This window comes from Lasioglossum baleicum, chromosome 19 (assembly GCF_051020765.1).
Source record: "Lasioglossum baleicum chromosome 19, iyLasBale1, whole genome shotgun sequence".
Classification (NCBI taxonomy): Eukaryota; Metazoa; Arthropoda; class Insecta; order Hymenoptera; family Halictidae; genus Lasioglossum; species Lasioglossum baleicum.
This window is the reverse complement of record NC_134947.1, coordinates 1540905-1568615: the sequence shown is the minus strand read 5'-3', so window position 1 is coordinate 1568615 and position 27711 is coordinate 1540905. Positions and strand designations below refer to the sequence as shown.

General features: G+C 40.2%; 1 long non-coding RNA gene across 2 annotated transcripts in view; it reads right to left on the bottom strand.

The window, feature by feature from the left end:
• Positions 1-19619, bottom strand: part of LOC143218244 (uncharacterized) — a 246154-nt gene extending 226535 nt beyond the window's left edge. The window contains exons 1-3 of one of the 2 annotated variants that reach the window (XR_013011002.1): positions 18655-19619; positions 18301-18391; positions 18104-18226 (exon numbers count right to left, since the gene is read on the bottom strand). This is a non-coding gene — a long non-coding RNA (uncharacterized LOC143218244). Of the gene's footprint in view, positions 1-17817; positions 18227-18300; positions 18392-18654 lie in introns of those variants that run through there. The other variant, XR_013011001.1, reaches the window with a different exon arrangement.
• Positions 19620-27711: the final 8092 nt, after the last annotated feature.

Below are 27711 nucleotides of genomic sequence, written 5' to 3'. Positions count from 1 at the left end.
ATAATTTGTACCAACAATATACCTCGCAAACATTCTATTACCAAATATTTGCGAAAATACATAATTTTTTCACATACCCGACCGCTATTTTGTTTTTTTAATTTTGACATCAGATTCATATTCAACGACCCTTGAGTTTCAGCAATTGATGCGATACCGCATCCAACTTTAATGGCTTTAAACAATAATAATTTGAGCGGGCGGAGGGGGGGCGGAATTAATGTTTTCATGATTATTTAGAAGGAAGGTGTACTAAAAATATTCCAATTAATTAGAAAGCTAAACTCGGCTAAACTTTAAAGATATACCATCTTAAATGGAAAGGACTTCACAAATTTTTCTTACGGCATTGAGCATTATTATATAAATAGAGTATTTACATTAATAAATAATAGAAAGATATGATTTTTATCACAAAAGTCTGCTCATCAATATAAAAAAAAAAGCGAGAGATAATATTAAATAGGAACGTCAGGGCACCGCATCACAGAGAAGCAATTTTTCTCGTGAAAAATCCTCCTCTTAAAATGTCCTATTTTCAATGTTTATTGCAACTATTATATTTATTAAATTGTACTATTTTCTTCATTTCCGAGGTCTGTGAACATTTGGGAAGCAATGTTTATAGATATCGATACGAGAAAGTTCGTTTTTGGGCAGAAAGGCACACGATTTTCCAATCCAGACCACTGTGTGACGGCTCATCGAAAAAGACGTAAGAAACGAATTAGCTTAAATTTTTCGACTCCATACAGTTGATGGTCGAGGTTAAAAAAATAATTTTGCAATAGCCCAATCCTTTCCTAATAAAACCACCAAAAAAAAAGTGTAGCTCAATCGGATTTCAACGAAAATATGATTTCATTTGTTTCGTTGACAAAAAATTCGATTTTTTGCAAAATCCTGAGGTGGTAGACAAATTCTGAGACCAGATTTGAAATAAGCGTGGAAGAATCTACGGGAAATGTTGTACAGCATGTTGCAAAAAAGTTTTATTGAAATTGTGCAGGTTTAACGAATTTTGTCAAGGTTAAAAAACGTTCGTACCATCATTTCCCTACTTTTCCCATATTCTGCAAAGTTTGAGCTTTAATTTAAAAAAAATTCATCGTTCTAGCTCTTTTCTATCGAAAGTTATTCGATTTTAACGCAGAATTCATCGGGTTGTCGCGCTGTGGCGACCCGGCGGTGACGATCCTGGCAGCGACCCGTGCAGCGACCCTTGCAGCGACCCAATAGCTGCACGGGTCGCTGCAAGGACCACCCGACCACCCCCTGGATCGCGACGGAATGGCCAAAAAAGGTCTGTCACAGCTCTGACCGACCAGTCCTGAACCGCTAGAGGACTCATCAGTAAGGCGGGCCCTGCCCGAGACGCTGCGATATCGGAAGGCGGTTTAAGACTGTATATATAGAGATCGGTGATGGATCAGGTAGCAGCGAGAAAGGTCTTTCTTTGACTATCTGTCCATCTTGTGGCAAATGTAGGAAATTAGCTGCCACAAAAGAGAGCGAGTTATTATTGTCCGCTTCTGTCCGAACGCGCCCGACGAGGTCGACCACGTTCGGGCCACCCGCCCGATGTGTTACGGATAGACAGCGGGTCTTTATGCAAAATAAAAAACGTCAGCGTTGATTACAAGAAATAGAAACTTTCTCGTGTAACGTCGTACCGACGTGTTGCGTCGGTTTTGTTCATATGAGCAAATTCTCGCCGTATATATATATATATGGTATACTTATACATGCTTATACCTCCTTCGTAAAATCCAAACCGAAATCGCGTTTAAATCCGTACACAGCGATATGTATATATATCTTACGCGTATTTATATATATATACATATCCCCGTGAGCGTGAACATAGGGAATCGGAAAAGACGCGATAGTCACCGGTACAAGCGGACGCCAGCATGGCAACCGCGAGTACAAGTGTACGTACATCTAAACCGTCGTCTCGTTCAAACTGCGAAAAGTATACATCGACGACAACATATTCGCCCGTACCTCGAACGATTTAGACAAAGGACTTCACGGTTCACCGAATCCCTATGGTCCGCGCTCTCATTATAAATAAGACGAAATCGCGCGAATCGCTCTCTTCTAGTTCAGACGCTCTTCTAGTTCCGAATTTCATACAGTTCAGACTCTCCTCTTCCAGTTTCGGAATTTATACAGTTCAGTTCTCTAGCGTCTTCAGTCGAGTTCAGTTTAATCGCGTTTTCGGACTTTGTTCCAAATCGCTCACGATATTCAGGTCGTATTGCACCTTACCATTTCTACCATTTCCATTTCAATTATATTTCAATTGTTTCTAAATTATCTGTCGAGTTTGCTCGTGAATTCTTATACCATACTTACAGATATTATTTCTGCGCTATTTTGTTCAAACGAGCTCGCTCGCTTTATAATTCATATTACAATTGCTATTTCTGTGCTATTTTGTTCATACGAGCTCGCTCGCTTTATAATTCTTATTACAATTGCTATTTCTGCGCTATTTTGTTCACACGAGCTTGCTCGCTTTATAATTCTTATCACAATTGCTATTTCTGCGCTATTTTGTTCACACGAGCTCGCTCGCTTTATAATTCTTATTACAATTGCTATTTCTGCGCTATTTTGTTCACACGAGCTCGCTCGCTTTATAATTCTTATTACAATTGCTATTTCTGTGTTATTTTGTTTGTACGAGCTCGCTCGCACCATCTTTCATATTACCATTGCTATTCCTGAGCTATTTCGTTCATATGAGCTCGCTCGGATCATTATTCCAACTATAATTGTTATTTTTGCGCTATTTTGTTGCACGAGCTTGCTCGCATTATAATTCAAAGCTACAATTATTATTTTGTGCTATTCTGTTGTACGAGCTTGCTCGCACTAGAATTCAAGTTCGTAATTCTTATTTTTGTGCTCTTTTGCTTTGTACGAGCTCGCTCGGAAACTACTGAATTTTATCCTGTGCTATATATTTCGTTCGAGCTTACTCGCAAGCCGTCATTATATTTTGTTTCACGAGTTCTGCTCGCAAATCATCACTTTGTATCCATTTTGGTTCATTATACTTTGTTTGTTTAAACCTATTACTTCGCAGCTTTATTCAGCAACATCCTGCTCCTCGATATCTTCCACTTCTAAAGTGTCGTTCCCAGTGACCGGTTAAAGTGATCGCGAAAGTGAGTGTGCGCGTGGTGTTTCATCGGGTTGTTCGACTCCGACCTGTTCCGCAAATTCCTTAGACTTCCTACGTCCGTTCTTCTAACCCTAAAATTGGTGTATCAATCGTGTACGTCTGAGCCCAGAGGGTGCTCGGTACCGAGAGAACGCTAATTCCCTTCGATCGAAATCTCCTGTCACAAATCGAGCAAACCCACGCGTTCGGACGAGTTGCACACACCCGCATAGTGACACTTCGACCACTGGGAACCATCTCTACTACCGCGACGCGTGTTAGTTCTACGCGGTGTTCACGACGGACGACGTCCGTCTCGGTTCGCATTTATTCCCCTCTTCGCCTTTTCAACAACGACGAACACCGGTATCGGGTCCCTGATCAGACGTGGACGTTACGCGCCACGTGGATCTAAGATCGTCTTAAATAAATTGGTCGGTTACGTCCCCGCCCCGTCTGGGCATCGTTTCGTCGGATCATATCGGACCCGGGACGTAACACTCGAAAATGAATAAATCCATGAATAATTTCGGCCAACTCGAGGCTACAATGAACCAGGGATGCGTACCGCGGACTAACCCTTTTTTTTTTTTATCGTGTGGAAATGCGTTACGCATACCCCGACACCCCTGGGGGGAGCCGGGGTTATGTGGGGCTCCCTCGAGGAGGGGGTCGCCGAGCCAACAAGGCTCGCCGATCCCCTCCCCCAGAGTACCCACTAAAACCACACGCTCGCCCTAAGCTACATGGGAAGTGCCTGGATCACGCGAGTATTCAACAGGACACTTCCCAGCTCACATGCATCCCGAGGGGAGGGGTTAGCTCCCCCCATGCCTACTCTAACCGGACCCCGGGCGGAGGGACCCGCCCGGTGTCCCCATCCCTGGAGCCTTCGGATTGGGCTTCCCGAGCCCCAGTTCGGTCCACCCACAGCTCCCGGAGCCTTTCTGCCCTGCTCGAGCGGTGGACCCGAGGGTCCTCGCCCGGCCAAGGCAGGAAGGCGCCGACACCGGTAAGAGAGGGTCGTCGGAGGCGCCTCCGGACGCCCCGGCCCTCCCCACCCCACCCCCCACGCGCCCTCCCCCGGAACTAGCGTCCGGGGGGTGGCCGGCACCCCTCCACTAACGTTTCGGGGTGCCGGGCCAACTCGGGGGGAGATTAACTCCCCCCCGGGGACCGGGGTCAGCTCACTCCCCCGGCCCCTCCATCCACCGCCCCCCTACGCGGGGGCACACGACGGCGCTGGGTGCGAACTCCGCGCACCGCCAATGGGACCCCAGCCCCCCCGGGAGGGGGAGGCATTAATTGACGCGGAGAAGGGTAAACTGCCCGCGCCCTCCCACCAGTCACCGTCCCCCCACTCGGGGGACCCGCTGCGTCGCGGGGAGACGTCCCCCGCGCCGCATCACCCGACCCCGTCGCCCTCCCTCTTCTCCCTGAAGGGGGGGGGCTGCACACGACGGCGCGGGGGACGTCCCCGCGCCATCCTCCTCCTCGCGGAACCCGGGTCTCTTTCCCGGGCCCGCTCGGCCTCCTCCTTCTGGGACATTACTGTCTCGCAGAAGGAGGCGACCCCTTTCCACGACCTCTGGCTCCCGGTCAAGTGATCGAACAAGACCGGGAGCGAGAGGTCCCACCCTTCCACCGCGGCTCTAAGGACACGGCGCGGTCCGGCCCATGCCGGGCACTCCTCGAGTGTGTGTTGCGCCGTGTCCACCTCCTCACCGCAGTGGTGGCACTGCGCCGCTGGCTCCCGCCCCATCCTTTCCAGATACTCACCGAAACAGCCGTGTCCGGTGAGCACCTGCGTGAGGCGGTAGGTCAACCCCACTCGCCTCCCGCACCATGTATCGAACATGGGCAGGAGGGACCGCGGACTAACCCTAACCCAAACCCGGTTAACCGAGCGAGGTTTCTCTAACCCACACTAACCCGGAGAGAACGGATCTTAGGGCCCAGAGAGTGCCGGTTAACCCGGTTCCGAGCGGGGTTAACCCGCACAGAGCGGGTTTCACAGCTAGAGACCCGGGTTAACCGGGTTACTAGTGAGATAAGATAGATACTTCTAGACAGTTTACTTCAGAGTTTAGAGATATACGAATATATGTACATGTATTATGGAAAAAAGAGATCCCTCAACAAAATTAATAATTCAATTTGTCTTAATGAACTTAATTATTACTAAATATATTTACTTACTTTCCCATCGTGGTACGATCGCTTCTGGTGGTAAAGGAACATTTGGCAGCTCTTTACTTTATAAATTTCTATCCTATGTACGCGGAGCTTCTAAGAATATTTATTTTACAGAAGCTATGTATTACTTTATTGACCAATGGAAAGTGCATTTGTATTTCCTCCGCTATTCTATGCAATTCATGTGCTACACATGTTGTATGTACCATATTAGGTTAAGATTGGGTTAGGATTATTACATAAACTAAAAAAATCTAAAAACATATGTACATATATTTTGGTATCGTACACGTATATATTTTTTAAGCAAAGATACTTGGGGTGATGGGCAGAAAATTATTTGAATAAAAATTTCGAGGATACTTTAATGAATAAAACCACTAGAAACAGTCCTAATTCTATCGAGTTTAGGTTTTTCGTAATCGGCAGAACGCCACGAATTGGCTCGTGTGACTTTCGTGAGGGCAGCACGGAAAATAAATAAGTTCAGCATTCACTCCTTAGCGGTTTCATGCCGAGCTACCTGGCTGGCCGGGGGATTGCTCGGCCGTGTTTATTGCACTACTATTGTGTTCTGGGCTCAGGCCTCAGGGCTCGACCCTCGGGCGTCGGTCGTGTTCATTGTAGCCTCGAGCTGGCCGAAAGTATTCATGGATGTATTCATTTTCGAAAATAGAATAAAAATAAAGAATAAAAATTTTATTCAATGTTTCGAATAAATTCTCGACGAATACAAAATTATTCAAATAATTTTTGAATAAAAGATACTTTTGTATTCGAGCCTTCGAATAAAGAATAAAAATTTTGTATCTTTTATTCATTACCCAGAATTTTTATTCAAATAAAAATTTTGCCCATCTCTGATTGGGGGGTACTCTGGAAGGTCTTAGGTTTAACGTTTTATTGCGGACAACGGTACATACATTGTCAGTGCCAGTGGAGGGTGGAGGCGCGGTGGGCTTTACCGGTTTTACGAAGCGACGTTTTACCTTTTACTATTTATTACGTTATTGTTACTAGACTTTACCCTTGCGAGTGTTAACTATTTCGGTTTTTTCCATTTTGGCATTATTTCGGTTTCAATACAGCATACTGTCGAGCGGACAGTCGTTAAATTTCGAATGGTGGCCGTAGCAGGCAATATTAAGTTATTGTTATTAGACCTTACCCTTGCGAGTTTTAATTATTTCGGTTTCAATACAGCATACTGTCGAGCGGACAGTCGTTAAATTTCGGATGGTGGCCGTAGCAGGCAATATTAAGTTATTGTTATTAGACCTTACCCTAGGGAGTTTTAACTATTTCGGTTTTTTCCATTTCGATAAAACTGATGTGAGATATAGTTCTTCGCTTTTTTCCGAACTCGGTTCGGTTCTCCTAGCCCGAGTAACCCGCCTAACCGGGTTACAAACCCGGTTAACCCGCCTAACCTCGTTACAGGAGACTTCTGTAACCGGGTTAGGCGGGTTACTCGGGTTACAGAATTCTTCTGTAACCGGGTTAGGCGGGTTACTCGGGTTACAAAACCCGAACCGGGTTCGGGTTAGGATTCGCATCCCTGCAATGAACACGACCGACGCCCGAGGGTCGAGCCCTGAGGCCTGAGCCCTGAACACAATAGTAGTGCAATAAACACGGCCCGACAATCCCCCGGCCAGCCAGGTAGCTCGGCATGAAACCGCTAAGGAGCAAATGCTGAACTTATTTATTTTCCGTGCTGCCCTCACGAAAGTCACACGAGCCAATTCGTGGCGTTCTGCCGATTAAGAAAAGCCTAAACTCGACGGAATTAGGACCGTTTCTAGTGGTTTTATTCATAACGGAGTGTACACTTTCCACCTTTAAATATAAGAAATTTAAAAATATGTGCTAGGTGTCTCTTTTTATAATGTCGAGCACCCTGTATATGAGCACCAAAAACTAATTTTCATCGTTTTGAACGATTTCTAACGAGCTCCCCAGTATGAGAGTATGGTGGGGATGCCCGCGTGTTACGCGAGGACCCCGATCCGCAACAGTCGAGATTGATGACTGAGAGAGATCTCTGTTCCTCCGAAACGAGAACCGTGAGTCGTTCCTCCGAAACGACATCTCAATTGTCAGTTATTTGTACCGCGTGTTTAAAATTATTATTAAAAGTGATCTTGAAGTCGCAGAAACCCGGCTTCCCTGTTTAAACCAGTGGTTTTAATTCACCGACTTACACTTTCTCCACTACCGGACTGATCCAACCCTTCATACCTGATTTTAAACGAAGTGCTCGTGTCGGGGTAAACAGTTAGTTTGGCCGTTATAATTTAAGGAAAAACTTGTGACACCTCATATTACACGTCCGTAAAACCAACAATTCTCAAGACTTCAAGGAATTGTTTGAGATACGTTTTCTCATATTTCACTAAAGACTGCAACATATCCAAATTTGACCAAAATCCGAAACAGTAGTTCTATTTCGCATGGAAATATGGATACTCGAAAACAATTAAAAATTAAAACAATTATAAGAAACTGCGATTTAGATCAATCGTGAGCAGAAAAAATCAAAGATTCTTTTCTTTACATCCTTCAATGCCTACTATGTATATCTGTTTTATGTGTTGACCGTTTTCGAAGACATTTCGGGTAATCGGATAGTGTTTTTTCATTTTCTTAGTTTTAAAAATCTTAAGCTTAATAAATATGGATTCGAAAAAATCGTTTGTCCCGCTGTTTCCAAAACCATTGTTTAAACATGTTTAAACAATCATACTGTATTAATATTGGATATCACTGTATTTGAAAAAGTCTACAGAATCTTTTACATGGCGGGGGTAGCGAGCGCACGGTAACCCCAAGGAATCTGGTTAGACCGATTTGGTCTTTAATGTCTTTATGGTTATTACGGCTATTAACTCCTAAGGGTACGGCTGGTGGCACATTGCAGTTCGGCCATGGCACAACAAAAGCCCAAACTTAGTTTATCAGGAGCTTTTGCTCGAAAAAGTATATTAACGGTTTCGGTGTTATTTCAGCCGCTTGGCATAGTACCATTACCGGTATTGTCCGGTATGTATAAATATTTTACCGGGATTAAGTCCCTGATTTCACACAGTGAATTAAAGTTTCAAAACGAAATGTTCAGCTCTGTACGAAGCATTAACAACATTAGATTCGAGACTAAAAGACTTGAATATTTGGAGATGGTATGACAGTCCGACGAACATTGCGCCGGACGGCGCACACGGTTTTCACCGGCATTTCACCGACTCCAGATTTGACCGGCAACAGTTACAGTAAATAACTCTGACGTTTTTTATTTTGCATAAAGACCCGCTGTCTATCCGTAACACATCGGGCGGGTGGCCCGAACGTGGTCGACCTCGTCGGGCGCGTTCGGACAGAAGCGGACAATAATAACTCGCTCTCTTTTGTGGCAGCTAATTTCCTACATTTGCCACAAGATGGACAGATAGTCAAAGAAAGACCTTTCTCGCTGCTACCTGATCCATCACCGATCTCTATATATACAGTCTTAAACCGCCTTCCGATATCGCAGCGTCTCGGGCAGGGCCCGCCTTACTGATGAGTCCTCTAGCGGTTCAGGACTGGTCGGTCAGAGCTGTGACAGACCTTTTTTGGCCATTCCGTCGCGATCCAGGGGGTGGTCGGGTGGTCCTTGCAGCGACCCGTGCAGCTATTGGGTCGCTGCAAGGGTCGCTGCACGGGTCGCTGCCAGGATCGTCACCGCCGGGTCGCCACAGCGCGACAACCCGATGAATTCTGCGTTAAAATCGAATAACTTTCGATAGAAAAGAGCTAGAACGATGAATTTTTTTTAAATTAAAGCTCAAACTTTGCAGAATATGGGAAAAGTAGGGAAATGATGGTACGAACGTTTTTTAACCTTGACAAAATTCGTTAAACCTGCACAATTTCAATAAAACTTTTTTGCAACATGCTGTACAACATTTCCCGTAGATTCTTCCACGCTTATTTCAAATCTGGTCTCAGAATTTGTCTACCACCTCAGGATTTTGCAAAAAATCGAATTTTTTGTCAACGAAACAAATGAAATCATATTTACGTTGAAATCCGATTGAGCTACACTTTTTTTTTGGTGGTTTTATTAGGAAAGGATTGGGATATTGCAAAATTATTTTTTTAACCTCGACCATCAACTGTATGGAGTCGAAAAATTTAAGCTAATTCTTTTTTTACGTCTTTTTCGAAAATTTTGAAAAAAATATGTTTATATTCCTTGGAGTTTCCACTGTAAAATGAGCCCTTCAAAAGAAATGGAGATATAAAAATTGGCGTCACAAGGAGCTGGCAAAGGACGCTGTATACGACTAAATAACCCCAATTACACCTCGAGAATAATATTAGCAACCAGTCTTGGCCAACGATACCTTTTTAAGTGAAAGGTAACAACCCTGGAACAGACATTTTCTGACGTAAGGATCAACAGCGTCTGTCCTGAAATTACATATTTCATTCACGTAGTGAAAAAACATTTTAGATTTGTCTATGTCCAACAAGTAATCCACAATACATTGCCCCGTAAGTACGAGCGATAGCGGAACAGCAGTGGGTTAGGATACGATACCGTTACCGCCCACTACATACTACGCAATTGTAGGGGATGGCGGCAAGACACCAACACGCATGGATTCGAACTGGTGACATTGTACTTGGTGTAAGCCTGAGAAGAAGGTTCCCAGGCAGGATTACGGTGTTGTGTCTAGGTGCGAATGCGCGGACGATTGGATCAGAGTGGAGGAGGCAGGACTCGTTTCACACGCATTTTCGGCTGTATTGAAATACTTATTACAGCGGTCATACATACTACGCAGCGTGCGCCATCGAAGTCAACACATTGAGACTACGGGCGCGCGGCTGTGGTCGGGCTAGGCAGACCCAGGCAGACCCAACCCGGTAGGCTCGATTTCTTTCAGTGCCGTTCCCGGGGCTGTTCTCTATAGAGAGATTTATGACAGGTCATTACTATTGAGCTGGAAGTCGACACTTCCTCGACCAACACGTTTTGACTGTAATTTTCAAATCACTCGACGAAGTCGAGCCACTCTCGGGCCGCTTGATATGTCACGGATAGACTGCGGATCTTTATGCATTTATAGCAAACTTGAGTAGATGAAATTGACAGTTGTTGGAAAATTTTTTAAATTGAAGATGTCAATATATGATTTCTCCTCTATTAAAATCATTAAGGGAAGAGATGACTTCGTCGAGCGCGTTCAGACCTCAGACAGAAGCGGACAAGTTTGTGCGAACGCAGAATTGAATCTCGAGTATCGCGAAAACTCGCTCGCCCGAACTTGTCCGATTCTTTCCGAACCCGTCCGACGAGATCGAGACACTCCCGGGCAGCCCGATGCACTCGGGTAGCTGGAAACGCGCTCGAGCCGATAATTATAAATTAAGTTTCCCTTCCCTTCTACGACACATTTTTTTTGCACGAAGACGTTTCAACACTCTACACTTACCGAACCTTAAAAGTAACTGGTAGATGCTTCTTTGTATGATAATGATAAGATTGATTTTATTTAGACTTGATGCAGCTCTCCTATTGTAATATGTTAATGTATTAGCGTGTTCGGAAAGTCATTTCGTTTTCTCCTTTGCTGAAGAAATAACATTCAATTCAATTTAGTTTCTATTTCCTGTAATCGACGCTGACATTTTTTATTTTGCATAAAGATCCGCAGTCTAGTAATGACAAACGGAAGCATTGCCATCCCTACACGATAAACGAAATTACTTTCCGAACGACCTGATAGTATGTAGTATGTAATTTAAATAAAAATATTAATTTTGTCAGTAAAATGAAAGACTGCTGCTGCTGCTGCTGCTGCTACACATTTGTACAATAGACATTTACTTTACCGACATCTTAATGTGGAAGATCCACATCAGCGCGACCAGCTCTGTATCACCTTACCGGGGCGAGAGACCCCCTGCCCCCTAGTACAAGGCCTGTACGTGCCTGTACGGCGCTGCGTACGGCATTCGAAACATTGGCGCGACTGTGTTGCCCTCTTACGGTGAGGCAAAATCCCCCACCGTTTTCCGTGCAGCCTCGCGGCAGCAGGGATTCAAAACGCGACATTGCTGCCCGGTGCAGTGCTGGTTGTCTGGGTATTAGTCAAATTTTTACAAACCAGGACAAATCTGATAAACAGGTTCTGGAAGATCAGCTTTTTTTCGTAACTCCTCCCGTGAATCGCTCGAGTACAGTGCTGCTCTCACCGCATTTCTTCTTGGTTGAAAATGGTTGAAATGAGGATTGTCTTATTATACAGACCTGCACAGACCTGGGCGACGCTGGCTCGAAAAATACATGTTGCTGTTGCTGCTTCTCACCAAAGAGGACTGAAGAGGACTAATCCTGACTAATCCTCTTTGCTTCTCACCTTCTCTTGCTCAGTAACACTCAATTACACTCAGTAAGACAGTTCCAGTCCCCACGTCATCCACTCCGACAAAGGAGTTACAGGCTGCAACAGGCTGCAAATGGCTGCAACTTGCAGCAACATGTGTTTTTCGAGCCAGCGTCGCCCAGATCTGTTATTACCCTGATAGCACAACGGACTCCACGTGAAGTGACGAAAACGATTACAGGTAGACTCCACCTAGAACCGTCTGGATGCAGCCCACGCGGAATGCAGCTTTCTGCAGTCCAGCTGGAACGCCACTCTATCCTGGATTCCGCTTCCCCGCAAGATGGCAGCACGGTCGCACTGATTAATGCGGCGAATGCCGTTATACAGCCACCGACGAGATACTATTAAAGACTGCCAGCCCCTGTGCTATTCAGCGAGCCCGGTAACCGGGCGCAACGGGCGCGGGGATAACGTGAAAGTTACAGTGATCTGATATACCACAGCGCTAAAAGTTCCACAATCGACGAGATATTCGTCAAGTTGAAGAAGAATGATATAGTAGAATGCTGACATTACCTATTCTGTAATTGCCTTATAATACTATATATAATTCTCTTATTGCATTCTTATTTTTCTTATTATCAACATTGTAATAATTGTTTACAATATAATCGATAGTTTATAGATGAAGGAAAAATGAAAGTAATTACTATACGTAATATTCTACAAATGTATATTGGAATTTAAATAGTAATTTGAACATTATTGCGTTATATATAAAATAATTATTCTTAAAAAATATTTTGTTATGTTGTGTAATGACAAAATTCAATCGTTCTTATTAAGATCCTTAGTAGGAAACAGAAAATTAATTTTTTTACTTATTTATCCCATACTTGTAATGCTCGACAGCATTATTGACTGCAATTATTAAAGTAGAGGTAGTAACAAGATAAAAGTATTAACTAATTAAACTAATTTTCGACGGCTCCTATCCATACAATGTTATTTAGAGGCAGTATTTCGTACGAAGATATCTAAAAAAATAATTCTATTTAACTCTATACGAATATTTCTTGCACCATATATGACGCTATTTAAAAAGTGCGTGTAACATTATTTTATTTCATTCTGAACTGAAGCACTTCCTGAAACATGATTCATTTATGAGTACATTGTGCGACGAGACGAAGAGCTAGCAGACGAAGTCGAAGTCGAAATCTTAAAAGAATAAGGACTTCCCGCGTCTCTTTTTTTCCCGACGCTGTCCTTCATTGTGTCCGAAACTTGCGTCGCTCATTGCATAAGCAAATATCATCGGAATTATATAATTTTGGTATCATTTTCATAAAAAGAAACAAAATTCACCAAATATGTTAAGGAAAATCCTATAAAAAAGTAATGATAAATAATTAAGCTTTGTTGTTTGATTAGTAGTCTCACATCGATATACCCGACCCGACCCGTATCATGTTACAATGTTTCACTCCATTCCACGGCGACCGAAGCCCTCGAGCTTCACTTCCCTTTTCTCCGTTCGTCATCATAGAATAGTGTTTCCTGAAAATTGAATGTCTCTGGCCAGACTCGAGTTTTCGACATTTATAGCAAGCTTGCTATAATCTTATCTTATTTGTCAAAATTTAGTTTTCTATTTAAAATATTTTGTTGTTAAAACTCATTAATAGTTTTAAATAGTACTTGAAATATTGAAAATGATATTGGAATATTGGAATATTACAATTTGGAATGAAGGGCCTAGCCGGACGTGGTAGTCCTTCGAATTATTTAAACAGCCGTTGTGCCATTCAATTTTCAGTAAATTTTCCCCATTTACTTGCATTAATTTAATCATATAATTGCATTTAATTGAAATTGATATTTGAGATTTTTTCCCGATTTTTTGGTTCAAAATGTTAATTACACACAAAGTGAAAAACACGCAAAAATTCGACAAATGCAGGTTTTTTAGAGAAATTGAAAAATAGCATTGATCATATTTTTAGACTATCAACATATGTACCAGAACTTTTTTTACGACAGCGCGTAAACGACAAAGAGGGACTGAGGTACGAGGCAGCCGACACAGTTCAAAAGGCTGCGTACCGATTACATCAATGCACATAGGAAAGTTTTTTATTTTTCAATCTTTTTTTATGGAATTACCAACGTATTTGTGAGATTCTTCTAATTAAAATGAGCCTAACTACGGCACAATTTGAGCCATATTTACTTATTTAAAGTGTGATCATAATTACCTAATATAGGTTATTATAATAGGTCATTTAATATAATATATTTATAATTATAAATAATTTAGGGATGTGCGGGCCGCTCGATGTTCGGGTTCGGGTCGGGTCGGGTCGCAGAAAGTCCGGCGGCCCGTCGATTCGACTTCGAATTCGTCGGGTGGGTACGAAAAGAATCCAACAAGTTCGGGCGGACGAGTTATTGCGTTATCCGAGATTCAAATACTCTGCGTTCTTATGACATAGATAATGGTAATAATGGTTTTCTTTCTTAACTTATAACGTGATTTTTAATATACTTGGTTTTTTTAGAACTACATTAGGTATATTCGCCAAACACGTGCCTGCTCTTTATATGTATTAAAGCTTGAATAATGCACGTTTAATGTGAAAAACTTAAAAGACAATATTTCTAGCTTTTTAACGAATTTTCTCCGAATGAACTTAGATATGTATCGATAATATCATTAAAATATCCTTATGGAAGTTATACAATACACCTAGAAGATTACAATATGGTAAAGTATGGCAATAATTCAATGACTCCAAGAAAAATGGAAAACTTAATGACTCCGAGAAAAATAAAGAACTTAATGACACTGAGGAAAATGAAAAATTGAATAACTGCAAGAAAAATGGAAAACTTAATGACTCCGAGAAAAATAAAGAACTTACTGACTCTGAGGAAAATGAAAAATGTAATAACTCTCAGTTAATAAGCTGTCTTCAATACCTCTTAAAAATGCAATTAATCGCATGTAGGGATTGATCAGGTGTTTCTCTCTATATTAAAAAATATTTAAAAATCCTTTGACAAATCTGTTTTGTGGCGTCAGGATACTGCTGTCGATATTCCATCACAGTTTGTATAGTATATATTATTTCTCCTCTTTGTTTCTATATAAAATTTTATTATGATCCTCCATTAGTTTAACGCCCCGTTCAGCGGTATCATTGACCACCTTCAGTCTATGTTTCAGTCAGACTACTTATTATTCATAATAACTTCTTTATCCGATATTATAACTGTTTTTCTTTTGTAGATTGGAGCATATTAATGAATTTATTTATAAGGGAGTAGAGAGACTTCCAGGATTGCAAAATATTCATTTACTCATTTCTCGATAATACAAACACGGGGTTTTTCACTAGTCAAAAACGCTAGATAAAACATCGATCTAGGGCGCTATCTGCCTCAAAAGTCCTATTTTTTCGTTTACGAGGCGTAATTTGCATTATTCGGCAGCATGTAGCTATGAAAATAGCTATACATATGCGCAGTTGTATGCTTCCGAATAATGCAAATTACGCCCCTTAATATCTCTGTCAGTTATGTATGTATGAAAAATCTCTTCAAACAAAAGTTGTAGTATATAAGGAGGTGGATATAGTATCAGAGAAAAAAAATTTTTTCAAAGTCATTATTTCAAGTTTTCAAGGTCACGGATGTTTTTCTATCAACAACTGTTTATGCTATATATGGATTCTTAAAGAGAAAAAAGACAAATTCAACGATATATCATAACGTCTATTTATGTCAAGATTTAAAAAATTCAAAATTTTCAAATTTGCTGCGCCACATTTTCCCATGATCCAATCGGCCCCAACATTTTTCCAGATCATTTTCTCAACATTTGTTACAATTCTGGTTTACGGGACCAAAAAATTTCATGGTCGAAAAATAAAGTCCAGCCTAATGTACATATACGTAAATTACGAGAAGCAGTAAAGGATGCTTAACGTCGAAGAAGAAAATCCTGGTAATTAAAACTTAATATGTACTACATTCTACGTTATTAGGATAATTGTAGTTTAATTATGATACATTTTATAAGCAATGAAATTAGAGCATCATTGCGAAAAAAGATGAGTTTACAATAACCTCAATATTTTATGAAATTCTATTATAATTATAGTTATGACTGTATTTTTTTATTATAGGAAGACAGAAGATCAAATAAACTTGTGTATGCTAGTATAAAATCAATTTATATATATTATACAATTTATTTTATTATTTGTTTGACAACTAATAAATCTACAAATTGTTTCATAAACTAAAAAATACTTCCTGCATTTTCGTATTCTCCAATCAGTCCAAATAAATACCATCAACCTGTTCTCGATCATATACCTATAGGTATAATGAGGTATTAATATATTTTTATTAATGCAATTATGACAGTAACAAAACGTTTCTATTTTAAATGAATACATATTTTGAACATAGTTTTTATATTTTTAATTTTTTGGAAGGTTAAAAAATGTAATTAAAAAAGTAATGAAAATTAAAAATAAAAAAAAATCCCCGCTGCACGGGGACTCGAATGCTAGCTCCAGATTGCCATTCATACGCTCGACGGCTCGACAGCCGAATTTCAGTTTCGTTTCCGCCGTAAAGCAATGCAACATGGCAACATGGCAAGTGCTAAAAATAGATTGTGGCTGGCATAAGCGCACAAGCAGCGCACACGGATATAGTAAAGGTACGCTGGTGAGTGTAGCGCGCGGGCGCGTTGCTAACACGATACATACAGTGTCTTCTGCACCGACGAAATGCCGTCGGTGGCCTCCTGTTTCTCACTCCAGTCAGAATATATCCTAGAGGGCGTAAGAGAACACCGAAAAATTTTAGGCTCGCCAACTCCCGTAAGGCTGGCAGCACCGACGAGATACTATTAAAGACTGCCAGCCCCTGTGTTATTCCGCGGGACCAGTAAGTGGGCGCGAGTGGGCGCGGGGATAACGTGAAAGGTACAGTGATCTGATATACCACATCGCTAAAAGTTCTAAATAGTGTTAAAATAGTGCCAAAACATCGTCTGAAATATGGCGGAGAATGTAACATTTAATAATAATCGATATGGTTTCGTAATAATTCGCATTCACACCGATGCATCGCGACGAGAATCTCCTCAGTGGTCTTCTTTACCGACAAAATGCCGTCGTTGGCCTTCTGTTTCTCTGGATGGAGCTAAAATATATCCTAGAGGGCGTAAGAAATACCGAAAAATTCGAGTCCCGCCAACTCCCATAAGGCTGGCAGTCTTTAACAGTATCTCGTCGGTGCTGGCAGTCTTTAATAGTATCTCGTCGGTGGCACAGGGGCTGGCAGCACCGACGAGATACTGTTAAAGACTGCCAGCCTTATAGGAGTTGGCGGGACTCGAATTTTTCGGTATTTCTTACGCCCTCTAGGATATATTTTAGCTCCATCCAGAGAAACAGAAGGCCAACGACGGCATTTTGTCGGTAAAGAAGACCACTGAGGAGATTCTCGTCGCGATGCATCGGTGTGAATGCGAATTATTACGAAACCATATCGATTATTATTAAATGTTACATTCTCCGCCATATTTCAGACGATGTTTTGGCACTATTTTAACACTATTTAGAACTTGTAGCGATGTGGTATATCAGATCACTGTACCTTTCACGTTATCCCCGCGCCCACTCGCGCCCACTTACTGGTCCCGCGGAATAACACAGGGGCTGGCAGTCTTTAATAGTATCTCGTCGGTGCTGGCAGTCTTTAATAGTATCTCGTCGGTGATACAGGGCAGCGCCGTCGGTAAGGGCAGATCGCACTAATGTGGCAGATGTCGATAAAGTAAATTTCTATTGTACAAATATGAAGCAGTTTTCCTTTTTACCGACAATACTGATTTTTGAATGAATATTCAGTCACGTGCAAGGAGAGAAAAAAAAAATAATCTGTGCAAAATAAAAATTCTCTGCATCGATTGCAAGAGATGGAAGCTAAGATTAAAATGTCCCCATGCAAAAAAAGACAAAGTGTCGTATAAGGGAAAAGAAAAATTACTTTTTCTTATTTTTTAATACGCTGCAGGGAGTTGGTAATGACACATGGTCAATGACACAAGGAATATATATATATATGTATATATATATGTATATATATATATATAATAAATATTATAATTTTTCATTATTACTGTGCTTTATTATTGGACGAACACCTAAATATCTCTTCAGGTTATTGTGATGCAAAAAATATTTGTTACGTAATGTGCACGGTGTGCCAGATATTTGGTCCATTGACACCATGCACATTACGTAACAAATATTTTTTGCATCACAATAACCTGAAGAGATATTTAGGTGTTCGTATTTAAACGGAACACCCTGTATATTGTGATTATTACACGTTGTTGCCTCTGCTTCCCAAAACTTGTAGCCCGTAGCACGTTCTGGCATAGGTAGGATACCTAAAAAATACAAAGAAAATCAGTAATGTACAATATATGCATGTGCGTTGAATGGCATAATTAGATATACGTACCACGTGAAAAATTAGAGGTCTTCCTCTTCCCCGGTTGCCGCAGCTTCCTTCTCCTCCTTCCCTGGATAGCACATTATATTTATCCTCCGTTCTGTAAATTAGATTTTCAATTACACAGTGAGTAAAGGTGAGTATTTAATCTTCATTGCTCATCTCAACGAATTTTCTAATTTCTGGTGCTACAATTACAAAAGGTCTTCTGACGTTTTTCATCAACTAATATACCTAACTGATTCAAATATTGCAATGATATTTATAAAAATCGATTAAAGTTGAACTACAAACAAAAGAATGTACTACCAGAAATAAAAAAATTCGATGATGAGAAGCAAGTGAAGAAGATTAAATACTTGCCTTACTGAATTGGTTTAAGCCATCATTTTGCCGATTTAGAATATTGCTAAACTAATTCTAATCTGAATGGGCCAAAGCTGAATTGTGTTGGATTTGATTAAGTGATAAATGATAATAATGATAATGAAAAGAGAGTGATAAAGTGATAAAGAAACAAACAATTTACTATTTTGGACTCTACATTGAAGTGAACATACTCGCCCCGTAGCACCTCATACGTGATGGCAAATGGCCAAAAAATTTCAAAATTTAAAAAATTTCAGTTTATGCATTTATTGAACTTTATAGTGTAGAATTAAGTATTTACCAGAAAAAACGTCACGAAAATCAATTCAAAAGGCTCGAAAAAATAATACAATTTATAAGCAATGTCCTTGTCAAAGCATTAGTGATCAAAACTTTAAACGACAATATCTCGAAAGTGAAAGTACAATGTGACATGCGGCGGCGTCCTCCTGACAACCACAGATATTACGACCGAGCTAAGCGAACGAGAACTTGCGAACTGTTGAGAGTTGAGAGAATAACTGAAAACTGCTGAAAACTGAACGGCAGTTTCCCCTTCCCTGACGTATCGTCGTATCCGTGAGCGGTGTCGACCGCGCTTGCCCGTGTTGGTGCATGTTCGATTGCACGCGCGCTACACAACAAACGTACCTCTACCATGTCCGTGTGACTACCTGCTCGACTGATCGACGCCGACGCGTTCCTTCGATTTTCACGTTGCCGAAGTTTCGGAAGCATGAGGCGAAAAGTCGGAATCTGGAGACGGCGCGCATTTGAATCTCGGGCACAGCACGCGGCGCGACGCACATTTTGCTATAACTTTTGATCTAAAAGAGATATCGAAGAGAAATTAGGCCTAATTTTTTTTGAAAAATCGGTTTTAACGATGTAAAAAGAAATATATTTTGTATTTTTTAAATAATGTTTTCGTTGATTCTTAAGGTATAGCCGGAAAAGATGGTCAGAAGTATCCAACCAAATTTGTTTTTAGTCACGTCATGTTCAACAGAAAATTATGAAAAAATTCATGAATATTCTGCCGAATAGCATACACTACTGAGATTTTTTTCAAAATTTTTGGTTGCAAAATCGATTTTTAAACAAATCGGAAAACATAAAATTGCCGATTTTATGTATATACATACATCAAAGTCTTCAGTTGACCACATTTATATTATTACGTTAGTTGTGTCTCATCCTGATTATTAATGTGTATTTTTTCAGATTTTTCGGATTACGGAAACATGTTTTAAAAAATTGAAAACATCCAAAAATTCCAAGAAAATGCATGTTTTGTATTGAAGTGTTAGAGACTCCAGTTTTATAAGAATTCAGTACTTGTATATTATTGAAGCAACCGTTCTTAATTCTTTTATAATTTTTTAGAGGTTGGGTAGTCGTTAACAAAACAAGTACATATATACGGCTGGGAATCTTCTGGCCCCGAATCGAATCCCGCATCTATAATCGTTTTGTTCGGTAAATACTTATTGCTTCGAGTTTTAATGAAAAGTTTAACCAAAAACATTTTTTAATTGTCTACATTTATTTTCAACTTAAAGAATTGATGCAGTTCGCGCTGTCGACTTTCGCTGTCCACTTTCTGTAATTGAAAAAAAAGAAACACAATTTAAGTTATGATTGCGAAGTGCAGAATGGTTTCGAGGTATTCGAAAATACCGCTACAGGTGGTCCCCTGTGTATCTATATCTTCGAGTAACTAATTACAAATTTTGTATCTATTATTCGTGATCCGAAATTTGTATCTAGGAGAAAAATTAAGGGCAGATTCGGAATCAGCGCAAAAAACTCTATAAGAATCATCCAACAGTAATTGTTGAAGAAATTTGGTGTTGCGGAGACTGTAAATCAAATGGGAAACTTTCTTCCAGCAGATCTATTAATGGGTCTATTAACTTTTTTCCGTGTAACATTTTGTTTATTTTCTCGTTTCTTTGTTATAATAAATGGAAGCTTATGTTAATTTGTTGTTCTTCATTCTTTAATAAGCCCCTTTTAATTTCCCATCAGTTTCAACTCCATAAAGTAATAGTTTTCTGTAAAATCCGTATCAATGCCTCCGGATCGGAAACTTTCTGCCAGGGGTTGTATTAATTCGAGTAACTGTAACTTTTTTAATGTTGGACTATATGGATTTGGACTTTTCGTGAGAAGTTGGAGAAATTAGTTTACTGCACGATGTGAAAAGATATGTAGTGGACATGGCGCGTTGGAAAGAGGGACTTTCCGGACGCGGAAATTTCATCCTTCTCAAGTGCGCGCTGTGGACGGTTGCATTGAGGGTTCGGTCGTAAAAGTGACGATTACCAGAACCCTGACTCAACCGTTGCAATGTCCTTGGCAGCGACGACTTTGAATTGTTTTGGGGAAGGAAACTTTCTCCTTACTCTTGAGGAACGGAGAATTCCTCCCCTTATTTTAACGGTCTTTCTCACGTTGCTAATCCTCCCACCAAAAAGGATTTTTACCAGTGGAAAAAAAGCTTGTGGCACTCGTCGAGAACGCATCGCTCTAGAGTTGCCCGCGCTACGTTAATTTATATCTCTGTACTTTGTTAGTACTCGATAGTCATTAACGTTTATAATCTAGTTTTCTCGTTATTGTTATTATTATTACATCTTGTTTTGTTTTGTTATTGTTACGTGTTATTGTTTTAATAAATATCTATATCGTTGTCTGTTAACCACGCGAAACATCATAGACACTGAATTACCCGTCACCCTAAAGATATTTTTCCAGAAATTGCAGTTGGCCGGAATTGTAGAGAAAATAGGTACTAAATGTTGCATTTCACAACTTTTTTATGTGGGGCCTATATTGAAAATTTAAAAGATAGTTATAATAATTAACCATTTGCAGCTGTTTTAATTTCGGAGCTGTTTTAACTCGAAAATGAAACATCTCGTTCTAGGTAGAATAATTTCGTTCTATACGATTCTTTTCATTTGATGGATATGAAATTGATTGTAATACCTCATACAATAATTAAAGGTTTAGTAATTGATTAGCTACCAACATGTTTAACAATGTAAACAATATTTTGCATAATGGGACAGCAATTTTTAGTGGTGATTTCGAGTCACCACTTGCGTGCTAAGGGTTAAAGATGGTAGAAATTGCAGGATATTACAACAATGACAAATATTATAAAGCAGATACGCTAACGTTACCGTTATCGCGTCAGAAGGAATAGCTGCAAGCTGCAAGTACAATTGTATAGAGTATAGAATTTCGGGGAAAACTGGGAAGAGAGGGAGGGTTGCCGGAGGATTAATTATGGCGTGGAAGAACCGACGCGACGGTGCCCGTAAGGATAATCACGGTCGCTTAGAGTGGCCGGACTATGGCAGGGTAAGACATGGTTTCCCTCGGGTCTCAATTATCCATCGGGCCTTAATTTGTCCGGGCTGTTTGTCTCTCGATCAAGCCGGTTCGTCGAGGTCCTGGTACTGTACTTTGGAAATGAAATGGATGATTATGTGAAAATTTGCTTGTCAAATGAACATTGTGGGAAAAGGTTCAGGTAATTTCGTGCAGAAAATCCAGAGTTGTTTTGGTAACTACCCAGGACTTATTGGCCCTCGCGACGGTCAAAGTAATTGCCCAGTTTTATCGACGTTTTATTACTTCGTCGCGTACCCTGGTATAAAGCAGCGAAAGCAATTTAGATATCGTGAAACGGTTCGAATTTCTTTTCTTGCTGTTCTTGGAAATTCTGAAATTGTCAACTCAGTGGTCGGCACGGATGAGACTTTTCAGGCCGCCTCCTTTCACCGGCCGCACGTCTCGTTCTCCGTAACGGCCTTTATCCTCGAGGCAGCTCAGGCCCGTATCTATCCCAGACCGTGCGAACTGCGTACAAAATTTCTGTTTATGAAACATTAGAAATTCCATTTCTTTATACACATATTTTTAGCGTGTCTTTCTTAACATGTATGAATTAAATGAAACGAGGCTTCATTAACTGATCTATTTTTATTGAATGGAGTAGAATTACACTGTCCAACAAATTTCAACTCTTTTTATGTTCCCCAATTACTGTAGGGTCCTTCTTATAGAGTTTTTCGCGCTGATTCCGAATCTGTTTTCAATTTTTTTCCTATACGCACAGTTTTTCAGGAACAAGGCTTTGAAAAAAAAACATATTTTTCAACTTCAAACAAATATTGTGATGTTATTATAAAAGATATTGAATTGTTCTTTCTGGCAAAAGATTCTGTAGACTTTCCCGAATACAGTGATATCCAATATTAATACATTATGATTGATTAAACATGTTTAAACAATGATTAAATACGGAGAGATTTCGTCGCGTCGGCGCACAGTGGAAAATTTGGACCAGACTCGATTCAAAATCAAAGAACTTTCGATAGAAATGAGGTAGAGCGATGAAATTTCTTTTAAATGAAAGCTGAAACTTTGCAGAATATGGTATGAACTGTGTGAAGTTATGGTACGAACGTTTTTTAACCGAGAAAATTCGTTAAACATGTAGAATTTAAAGAAATCGATTTTGCAATATCTTGAGGTCGTAGACAAATTTTGAGACCAGATTTGAAATCGGCGTGAAAAAATCTACGGGAAATGACATATAGCAAAAATTTTAAAAAAATTTTCCGCGCGTGGTATTGGAAAAACCACAATTTTCTCGAAATTGTGCAAGTTTAACGAATTTTCTCAACGTTAAAAAACGTTCTTACCATAATCTCCCTATTTTTCCCATATTCTGTAATGTTTCAGCTTTAATTTTTAAAAAATTTCATCGCTCTACCTTATTTCTATCAAAAGTTCTTCGATTTTGTCTCCGATTTGGACGAAAGGTCACACTGTGCGCCGTCTCCAGACTCTGACTTTTCGCCTCATGCTTTCGAAACTTCGGTAACGTGAAAACTCAGCCCGTCTGAGTGCCTGTTCAATTGCTTGCGCGCTACACACAAGCGTACCTCTACTCTGTCTGTGTGAACTACCTGCTCGACTGATCGACGCCGACGCGTTCCTTCGATTTTCACGTTGCCGAAGTTTCGGAAGCATGAGGCGAAAAGTCGGAATCTGGAGGCGGCGCGCATTTGAATCCCGGCACAGCGAGCGACGGGGCGATAACAGAACATACGGACAATAGGACGTCCTTATATTAGGGTATGTATTCGGATAATGGGGGTACGGATACGGGAGTCTCTACTGTATTCAAAGAACAAGTAGACATAATTGAAATCGTAATTCTAATTGCAATATTTTGTAGGACTCAATATAAATAGTACCGTATACTCATCTTTTTTTATCGATGAATATGATCACTAACTAAAATAAATTCCTAATAAGAAAAAAAAATGTTAACAACCCATTAAAAAGTGTTAAAAACGCGACTGAACATGTTGGTGAAAGTCCCATTTGGGGCTGAACGGAACTTTTAAGCTAGTGCTTGAAGCGGACTCTGGGATTCGGCAAGACCGCAGATGTGGCAACCAAACCTTGGGGTTTTCCAGCCATCTGGAAACTATCGAAACGGTGTAGCTTCGAATAATTTTCTGCCAGGGCGGCGAAGACTTCGGTCGCCGTGGCCAAGTGGTGCAATAAACACGGTCAGATAACCCGACGCGCGACGGCCAGCCAGGCATATCGGCATGAAACCACTAACAAGTTAATTGCAGACCTTGTTTATTTTTCGTGATTGTTTCATGTAAATGACGCTAGCTGCTTCGTGTGGCGTTCTTTCGATTAAAAAAAGACTAATCTCAAGATAGAATTTGGACTGTGGATAGTGGATTTATTCATAGTCTTCGAATAACGGCACAATCAATTTTCTACCGAAACCGAAATAATACCGGTATTCTTTCGGTTTTTCCAATGCTTAGGTTGTTCCAAATGAAAAAGGAAAACCCTCCGCGCGAAGGAACAAGCGCGAGTCCGAATTCACAGGCGAGGCCGTCATAAAACATTCAGCTAAAGACCTTCCAGATGTACCTCCCAACAAAGTGATTTTTAGCCAGCCGAAAGAAGCACAGCCGATGTAGCCAGATGTATTTGGACCTTTTATACCGTTAAGGTACTAAACTTTATACCGTAGCTACCTGCAACCGAACATACTCCTTGGTTTCAAATCCTTGCTTTAGTTTATTAAAAGGAAGTAGACTCGTTTTCAGGATTGCAAGGGTGCGGGATTCGCCTCTTATTCTCATCTCTCGATAATAATACAAACACGGGGTTTTTCACTAATCAAAAACGCTAGATAAAAGATCGATCTAGGACACTATCTGCCTCAAAAGTTCTATTTTTTCGTTTACGAGGCGTAATTGGCATTATTCGGCAGCATGTAGCTATGAAAATAGCTTGTATGCTTCCGAATAATGCAAATTACGGTGACGACTAATGCAAATTTCGCCTCGTAAACGGAAAATAGGACCTTTGAGGGAGATGGGGCCCTAGATTGATCTTTTATCTAGCGTTTCTAACTAGTGAGAAACCCCGTGTTTGTATTATTATCGAGAGATGGGAAGAGACGAATCCCGCACCCTTGCAATCCTGGAAAAAGGCTATACTGGAACTGCAATTACTCGAATTAATATTCGGACGTTCTAAAAAAGACGAGAACTTTTTTAATATCGTACTAAACGATTTGAACTTTTTTGGGGAGCTAGAGCAATTAGTTTACTACAGGATGTGAAAAGAAATTTTTTCAAAAATTGCAATTGATCGGAATTGTATGAAAAAGTACTAAGAGTTGCATTTTACAACTTTTTTATGTGGGCCCATATTGAAAAATTGAAAAATACGCTTTGTAGATCTGTGTCGACTAAACATATTTTGAAAATTTCGTCAAAATCGGTTGACGTTGCAATGAGCTACAAACGTTTAAAGATGGTAAAAATCGCAGATTTTCAGCCTACATCGAAGAATTCTTACATATTTCAAGGCCTGTCGTTTTTTCCCGCATCAACCGATTTCGATGAAACTTTCACAGTGCACATTATTTACGCAGGCCTACAAAACGTACTTTTTAAATTTTCAATACAGGCCCGCGCGAAAAAGTTGTAAAATGTAACTTTTAGTATTTTCTCTGCAATTCCGACCAAATGCATTTTTTGAAAAAATTTCTTTTCACATCCTGCAGTAAACTAATTGTTCCAGCTCCCCCAAAAAATTCAAATCGTATAGTACAATATTAAAAAAGTTATCATCTTCTTTAGATCGTCCGAATATTAATTCGTGTAACTGTACGTATTAGGGGATAATTAATGTATTACTAGTTTATTGATTTATGTGTAGGTTTACTCTTAATGTAACTGTAAAGAAAATTACGGCAAGGGGGGAAGAACGTAACATTCAATTTGTACATATAGTTTCCATCTCTCTTGCGATCGATGCAGACAATTTTTATTTTGCACAAAGATCCGCAGTCTAGGAAAAATAATATAGATATAATAGAAATAAATAAAATTTAATATTTTTTTATATCGGGTTTATTATTTCGTTTTCATTCAGAATCGGTATTTGGAATTGTCGGTAAAAAGGAAGACTGCTACATATTTGTACAATATGTAGAAATTCATTTCACCGACATTACCAACATTACTGACATAACCTCACCGACGGTGCTGCCCTGTATAACGGCATCCGCCGCTCCACACAGACTCCACGAGCTGCCTTCCATCTGGACAGAAGAAGCTGCCCTCTAGATGCTGTGACGGCGGTGGACGGCGGACTTTGTTACATCTATGCGTATTTCTGGAAGCCCGCTGGCATGAACTCCACACTCTTTCTAGATGTACTCCAACCGTTGCTCCGAGCAGCCAATAAGCGGCGTCTGGAACGATACTGCCCTCCAAATTCACTCCACGCTCTGGACTATTCCTGGCAGTTCCAAACTGTGCTATCAGGGTGGCAGTTCCAAACTGTGCTATCAGGGGTGCTATCAGGGTAGTCAGTGTGCCCAGATTCCACGTTTTTTTTCGCGCATGCGCGTCAAACCAGTAACGTATAGCTATGTTGCGGCCGATGCGATGATGTAGCAGAGCCCTGAGGCAGCTACAGTCAGCGGCGATAATAAGTGGACACGCTTAAAAATCGCATAACTTTTTAGAAATTGGTCCAAAGGACTTGAATTTTTTTAAGATGTTAGACCGACTAGTTCGCTAGAGAATAAGTAATTAAAATTTATTACGATTGCAATTGGTAGGAATTATACAAAATTTTAAAATATAATGTTTTGCCAACTTTTTTATCTGGGCCTGTAACGATAATTTAAAAAATGTGTTTTATAGATTTCGGTAACTTATATGCATACTGAAAATTTCATCGAAATCGGTCAACATTGCAGATCACGTAAGGGCGAAATGCCCTGGCAAGGCTGAAAATCTGCGACTTTCACCCTTAAGCTCTCACCTTTAAACGTATGTAGCTCATTGCAATGTTGACCGATTTCGATGAAATTTTCAGTATGCATATAAGTTACCGAAATCTATAAAACGCATTTTTTAAATTATCGTTACAGGCCCAGATAAAAAAGTTGTCAAAACATCATTTTTTAATATTTTGTATAATTACTACCAATTGCAATCGTAATAAATTTTTGTTTACTTATTCTCTAGCGAACTAACCGGTCTAACATCTTAAAAGAATTCAAGTCCTTTGGACCAATTTCTAAAAAGTTATGCGATTTTTAAGCGTGTCCACTTAATATTGCCGCTGAAGAAGTCGTGTATTGAATTTGCCAAATAAAATATTTTGTTGTTTATTATTTATCTTGCTTAATTATTTTAGCACTCCTTTCCTCTTCCCCATCCTCTAAATACAATAGAATAAGTCGGAATTATATTATTATCTGAATATATATATATTATATTTCAATATCTCATATGTATATACGAATATATATACAAATACACTTGTCATTCATTCGTTTTTCATAATCAGTTCCATTCGGCATGGTGCTCAAGGTGCCACATTTCCTCGCGAAGCGTACTTTACTGAGGCTGAAAAGTCGCGCATGCGCGAAAAAAAACGTGGAATCTGGGCACACTGTCACTAGTTCGG